This window comes from Bidens hawaiensis, unplaced genomic scaffold (assembly GCF_021521415.1).
Source record: "Bidens hawaiensis isolate Kalapana, Puna unplaced genomic scaffold, B.hawaiensis_p1.1 tig00059567_1, whole genome shotgun sequence".
Classification (NCBI taxonomy): Eukaryota; Viridiplantae; Streptophyta; class Magnoliopsida; order Asterales; family Asteraceae; genus Bidens; species Bidens hawaiensis.
Window position 1 is genome coordinate 74,381 of NW_027500730.1, and position 7,592 is coordinate 81,972.

A 7,592-nucleotide genomic window follows, 5' to 3' on the forward strand; every position below is an offset into this window, starting at 1 on the left:
GGATAGCGTAAACCCATCATCTTCTATTCTAGAGAAAACTCGCCGCCAAAGCCCCACTGTGATAAAACCCGAGATTTAAAAAAAAATAGTAGGTTTAATATAAAAAATGGTTTTTAGATACCTGACAATGAAGAAGATGGTATTTAGGTGTCCATCTATTTCAGATAACTGGATTGTATTCCTCTCTTCTAGTGCCAATCCACATGAGCAACAACCTACAAGTAAATGGTGACGGAATCAGCCATCTGAGATGGCAAGATCCAACTTTATTCCTTTTGTCACACGGCATCTCAAAATGAGACCAGCCATTTGAGATAGCTGGTTTGAACTTACATATCCAATCATAGATTACTTCTTTTGGCTAAAAACGTGGACGGTTGTTCCAAGATCAACCCACCAATTACTATTTTTAATTTATTTGCAAGTACCTTATAGATCAACACACCTATTACTACTTTACTAAACTTCCCATTGTTATAAAAGTGTCTAAATATTAATTTAACAATGTCCTCTTTCAAACATCCCCATCACCTTTTCAAAATTAATAATAACCTATCATATAGCATTAATTAATTTAACCAATTCACTAAATACCAATGCTGGTACTTAAACAAACAATACGTCTAAATGGATGCATAATAATTAATATAGACTAAATTACCAAAATCTGAACCTAATCCACACCACATCTGTTGTGGTTCTTGACCAAGGGAAAGTGCTTCTCCGTAAGAGGAATTCAGCAATCGTACCCGATGTTGACCAAACATAAGCTCGATTTTACCTTAACCAGCGTGCCATTCGTAGTCGATAATAGAACAAATCATTCCGGGCCAACTTCTCCTTAATCATCAAAATTTTTCTCGAGCAGAGATGGACTGCACGATGGGGAAACACCACCAGGGTTGTCTTCGGGGTTGAACAACAGTCCATGCAAATCATGTTGTCATCTTAAAAAAAATAGTACACTCGTGACTTGCTATGATTGGAAATGTACGTTCAAACCAGCTATCTCAAATGGCAGGTATCATCTTGTGTTGCCATGTGGCAAAGAGAATAAAGTTGGATCTAGCCATCTCAGGTGGCTGATCTAGTCACCATCTGCTTACGCGTTGTTGCTTACGTAGATTGTCACTAGGAGAGAGGAATCCAATCATGCCATCTTAGATAGCTGGACACTTAAATACCATTTGCTTCAATGTCAAGTACCTAAAAACCATTTTTTTTATATTAAACCTACTATTTTAAGAAAAAATCTAAAACCCGGTTGAGATTGGATTCGAACTTGAGACTTTATAGTTTACAACCCAAATCTTTATTTCTCTTGCAATGCTAGTTGAGCTAAAGCAGCCCTACTACTTACTGATTTTATAACTTTTTTTTGTTTAATTTTGATAAGCAAAAGTTATATACAAATTACATAAGTTGATCAAATACATGTTTTATAAGGGTTGTGTTCAAATAAGAACTTTGGTTTTTCAAGGAAGGCTACGAAAGAGAGTATTTTGGTCCACTGCTTTAATATAAAACCTCATTTAATTTAATCTCAAACCCCTATTTACATCTTCACTCATCTCCTACAACTACCGCCACTCCATCGCCCACCGTCGCCACAACCGTCACCCATCGCCCCCATCTCGCCGGAAAAGTTATCGGGAAATTTTGTTGGAAATTTTCGCCAAAAAATTTATCGGAATTGTCGCCGGAAAAGTCGTCGGAATTTTTTGGCCAAAAAAGTTGCCGGGAATTTTTGCCGGAAATAGCCGCCAGAAAAAGCAAAATGGAAAACACAATTAAAAACACAAATAAAAAAACAAAAACACATGAAAAACACAATTACATAACACAATTTGATAAAACACAATTTTGTAACACACAATTATTGTAAAACAAAATTTGTAAAAAACACAATATTTTTTTTTAATTTTTATATAGCAATATGGTACTCATATAAAAGATAAAAAAACATGTCGCATAAAAAAGTTATTGATGTTTTAAAATGATGAGAGAATTGACATATGCCTTCCATGTGAGGTGAGAAAGTCAACAAGTATGCTATCCCAATTATGCCCTTCCTCTTATGCAACATTTGATTTGACCCATAAACTAATCTTAACTATCCATATCCAAAATGAATAGACTAGATTACTTATCTTTTCTATAAAAACTATACTTCCTATTATAACCTAGCCGTGCTTTATAATTCCTCGCTAACCTAAACCTATTTTCACCTTTACCCTTCTGACCCAACAACCAACCCAACCTATCCCATCCATCTTGTCCCCTCTAGTTTTGGATATTTCTGTTAAGGTTCGGTAAATGCTTTTTGGGCCTAATTAGTTTAGGATGGAAAACCTGTTTGGCATTCTTATTTCCTAAGATGGAAAACTCTAATTAATTTGTTATTTAACAAAACTCATCAATTGTAATTGTAATGTTTGTACTATTGAGCAATAAAGAAAAACCCTAGTTTTAGCCCGTGAATGTAGGTCGCCTTGATCGAACCACGTAAATCTCATGTTCTTGTTTACTCTTTCGTTTGTGTGTGCGTATGATTGTTTATTCCGCTACGTACTTGCTTTGATCAATACCTGACAATTTCCGCGAGTGTATTTACATTCTATGAATGTAAGTCGCAAAGGATCTCTTCAATTGGATTTAAAAGAAATTTGACAACGGTTGTTTGTAAATGAAGCAAGAAGATCAAGCTAGTGTTGAAAAAGTAGTTGAAGACCTCCAAGAAGAAATAAGAAATGAAATATTGCGAACTTTGGTTATTCCTAAAGAGCTTACAAATTTGTTAAAACTGCTCGATGCGATCCAATGCCTAGGAATTGAATACTATTTTGAGGCGGAGGTTAATCAAGCCTTGCAACACTTCTATGATGCATATGGTAACAACTGGAATGGTGGTGCTCCTTCTCTTTGGTTTCGAATCATGCGACAACATGGACTTTTTGTTTCCAGTGGTTAGTGTGCATTAACTAAGTTCGTTCATCATGATTCATGATACAAAAGAAGCTAATGACTGTTTAATATGAAATTAAACAGATATTTTTAACAGCTACAAGGGCAAAGATGGGACTTTTAAGGAGCCACTAGAGAATGATATTGAGGGTTTGCTTGAGTTGTATGAGGCAACATATCTTAGGGTTCCTGGAGAAATCATAATAGTTGATGCTCTTGCTTTCGCAAGAGGTCTGTCTTGAAGACAAATTAAAAGATCCTTCATTGAAGAACACTATTGTCTCTAAACAAATACAAGAAGCGATAAAGCAACCTCTACATAAAGGTTGCCTAGACTTGAGGCGCTGCGCTACATACCTTTTTACCAACAACAGGCTTCTCGTAACGAGTCTTTACTAAAACTTGCCAAGTTAGGGTTTAATTTACTTCAATCACTCCATAAGAAAGAACTGTGCCAAATTTCCAAGTACGCATATATAACAAAATAAACACGGAATACATGTTTTAATTCCTTCACTCTCTAGATATTGTTATCTATCTGAAATGTATCTCATTTGCAGGTGGTGGAAGCGCTTTGATGTCCCGAATGATCTACCTTATGCGAGAAATAGATTAGTTGAATGCTTCTTTTGGTCATTAAGCGTGTTCTTTGTGCCTCAGTATTCTCAATCTAGAATGTTCTTAGCTAAATTTATTGCAGTGGAAGTACTTCTTGATGATACTTATGATGCTTATGGTACTTATGAAGAACTTGAGGTCTTTACCGAAGAAATTAAAAGGTATGCCGAAAAAACATGCACCTTTTAATCCCCTGAAATTACCTTAACCCATTATATCAAGTTATAACTAGTATAATTTCCGTAGGTGGTCAGTTACATGCTTGGACAATCTTCCGGAATACATGAAACCACTATACCGAATGCTTCCCGAACTGTATGACGATATAGAAAAAATCTTGACAAAAAAGGGAAAAGCACATCATTTAAACTATAGTAGAGAAGCAGTAAGTTTCCAAATCATACCAGTTGTAAAAGTTCCTTTTTTTCTACTACATCATATATGTTAATTCTATGAAAATATTTAACCAAATGAATTTTGGGATCATTGAATTGGTGGATGATTAAATACACAACATATGTAAATGATAACTATATAATTTACCTATAACAATTCAAGTATATTCAAAATAATTGGCGGGATATAGGTTTAGTCCCAAATATGTCCTCGCAAAATATGTGATCGATCAAGAGATAATTAAGTTCATGTTGGAATAAAAGTGTGTAGTGATGTTTTAGCATGGGTATAGTCAAAGCGTTGGCAAGTTGATAATCACCGGATATGTGAGTGACCCAAACCCTCTTGTACAATTTCACATACTAAATGGAAGCTATGCTTTACGTAAAAATGGTTGCATATTTTTAATAAATTTTAAAAATGGTATATTGTATTTTATTACGAGTTTATGTATGTCGTTTGCAGATGATCGAATACATTGAAAGCTAGTTGAAAGAAGCTAAATGGGCAAAAGATGGGTACATACCAACAACGGAGGAGCATCAAGAAGTGACAATTATTAGTAGCGGATACAAGAACACTCTAATAGCAAGTTTTTGTGCCATGGATGATGTAATCACAGTCGACACATTCAAATGGGCTCTCAATATGCCTCCTATAGCAAAAGCTTTTTGTGTGCTTTGTAGGGTCATGGATGATATTGTCACCCACAAGGTACATCTTGATTATATCTTCAAAACTGACTTTTACGATGGGTTAATGGCCAACACCATTGCAATACTTTTGTAGACGGTTTGATAATAAAAAATATTGGTGACGGATTTTAGCAAGGGAATATTATCCCTAGCTATAGTCGGCATATCAAGGTGGCGTGCTTTATAGGCACCCACTTCTATATGGTTCCTAAATTCTGAAAATTAACAAATTATATGAGCGTAATATATTATGGTTTTGAAATAGTTTAACGTAAAGATTTGTGGTCTATAGTTATAAATATGCATGGATGACATGGGAGTCGTAGGATCGTAAATAATTTTGTTAAAGTGTTAAGTGAGTAATTTAGATTCTATTAAAACACAATCTAATTATCATCCACATTCACTAATGTTAAAACTGATGCTAATTCAGGAGGAGCAAGGAAGAACCCATGCCGCAACTGGAATTGAATGCTACATGAACGAATATGGTGTAACCGAACAACATGTCTATGATTTGTTCAATAAAAAAGTTGAAGAAGCTTGGAAAGAAATAAATCAAGAGTCCCTGAAGTGTAAAGATGTTGAGATGTCTGTAATTATGAGGGTGATTAATTTAGCACGTGTTATGGATGTCCTATATAAGACTAAGGACCATTTCACACATGTTGATGAAGAACTCATTAGTCGTATCAAGTCTCTTGTCGTTGATGCTATCACTATATAAGTTCATGTTCATAACTTGTCACCACACGTGGCATATGTTCCGTGCATTTGGAAGATGCCTAATGCCTTATAAGATGTTTTGACCAAGCAGCTAAAAATAACAACTCAAGTTCTTTGAGTAAAGAAGATTGATCGATCAAATTGGAATAATATTTATATGTATGTGTGCTTCTGTTTTTAATTGTTTGTCTATATTTCAAGATTTTAATATTTAATAAATAAAGATTGATTTTTAACCGACAAAGAAGATTACTTTATGAAACAACCATAAGCCAAACAAACATGAACTGTTCTCACTGTTGTAAAGTGTCAAAAAGATTGAATAGAGAATTTTTTTTTTTTTTCGAATTTCAAAATTAAATATTTGAATTAAAAGATGGGTCCATAACACTATTTAATCAACCATGCTTTGCTACTCAATTACTTATTATTTCCACTTGTATTTTTTTTTTGGTTTAAATAGAGAATTGAATTGATTGTATAATTACAATGGAAAAACATCACACATTTATAGTTATAGTTGTTACATTGGTTTAAGGAATTCATTGGCTGATAATGATGAATCAATCGTGATCTTTGACCATCTAATTTTGGGAGATGGCGTTAATGATTGCTGATCCTGTACATTTTGTCAACCAAAACCGTTTTTCTTCTTTTAACACTAATCCTCAAGTTGAATAACGGAATTTCTAAACTTAACTTGCTCAGACACTCATTTAGGATTCTTCCACTAACTGCTTTTGTTAAAACGTCAACAAGTTGGTCTTTTGATCGAACAATGGTAGGGCAATGATTTTTTGTGACATTCATGACAAAACCAGGTACACTTCAGTACTTATTTACCGATTAAGCAGTTAAACTCTTATTATGTAACGAACGAACGATTAAACGAAAAGGTCTGGTTATTACCCAGATATCCCGGAGGGCCATCTATAAGTGATATACGTTTAACATAAGCTAATATATTAATATTACGGCCTTAGTTCGATCGCAAACAAGTTAAACGAAAACATGCTCGTTTAACTACCCGCTATAGATTTAAATGCGAAAGATAGTTACAAACCAAGCATTGTACCATCCGTTAAGCCAAAAAAGACTTACCAAACACTTACTTGAAATGTTTTAAGCGATCCATGAAAATATTTTTGATTTTTACAAACAAATGGTATTTTTTTCTAAATTTACACAAAAATGGCCGAAAAACGCTTGTTTTTGCGCTGTTTGTCGTACCTGATATATTTGTTGCGCCAAAAACAAACCCGAAATAAATTTGGACTAGAGATTTAACGTTTGGGCACGTGAAACAAGGAAATGGGCCAAAATTTTGGGCCATGGAGTCCCAATATATCTCCCGGCCGTGAATGTTGAAAACAACATATATAAGTTTGTTTTTTTTTGTTTTTAACAACTTAACAAACAAGTTTCACAAAAATTCTGGCGTATGCAGCAGCATGCTTGCTTCTCCAACTATCTTAGCCAAAAATCCGATGTAATATATCATTTTTATCAATTTTAATTTGTTTTAATCATGTTTAATTGCATATAAACATAGTTTGATTACCAAAAATCATTTCTAACCATGCAAAAACCCCAAAATTTGTCCAAAAACATGGGATCATACACATGGTTAGGAACCTGGTTTGATAGTTTTTTTTTGTCATAAACACGGATTAGAGGTTTAAACAGCGTTTTTACGATTCAAAAATTCGGTTTTATACCCTAGCCGAAACCCTAAGTTAAGAGGCTGCCATGTTGATGAAACTTGTTTGGTTTGTGATATAGGACCTGCATCTATCTTGCATAGAAGCACAAGAACTCTAAAACTTGATTAGAAGGGCGAAAACGAACAAAAACCACTAAGGTAATACCGAATCACTCGATTACGGGCTGTTTAGGATTAGATTGTGATGTGCATATTATGAAGTCATGAGATTTTGCAGGGAAATCAGGGACCATATCATTGAGTCCCTGTTCAAATTTGGTAATTTTTCGACCATCCGAGAATCTTTGGCGAATTTATTACCGAATTGGGGCGTTTATTTGGGAAAAATAGTTGAAATAGTTGAAAATTTATGAAATTTTGTGGGGAACTCAAATTTGGTATATGATGATCACGTATGAAATTTGGGGTCATTGGAAAACCATAAGTGTGTTTTGTGCAATTGCGTTTAATTGAATTTTCATAGTCGTTTT

At 34.3% G+C, this 7,592-nt stretch overlaps 1 pseudogene; it reads left to right on the forward strand.

The window, feature by feature from the left end:
* The first annotated feature begins 2,686 nt into the window (after positions 1 to 2,686).
* Positions 2,687 to 5,400, forward strand: LOC143602729 (alpha-isocomene synthase-like; annotated as a pseudogene).
* Positions 5,401 to 7,592: the final 2,192 nt, after the last annotated feature.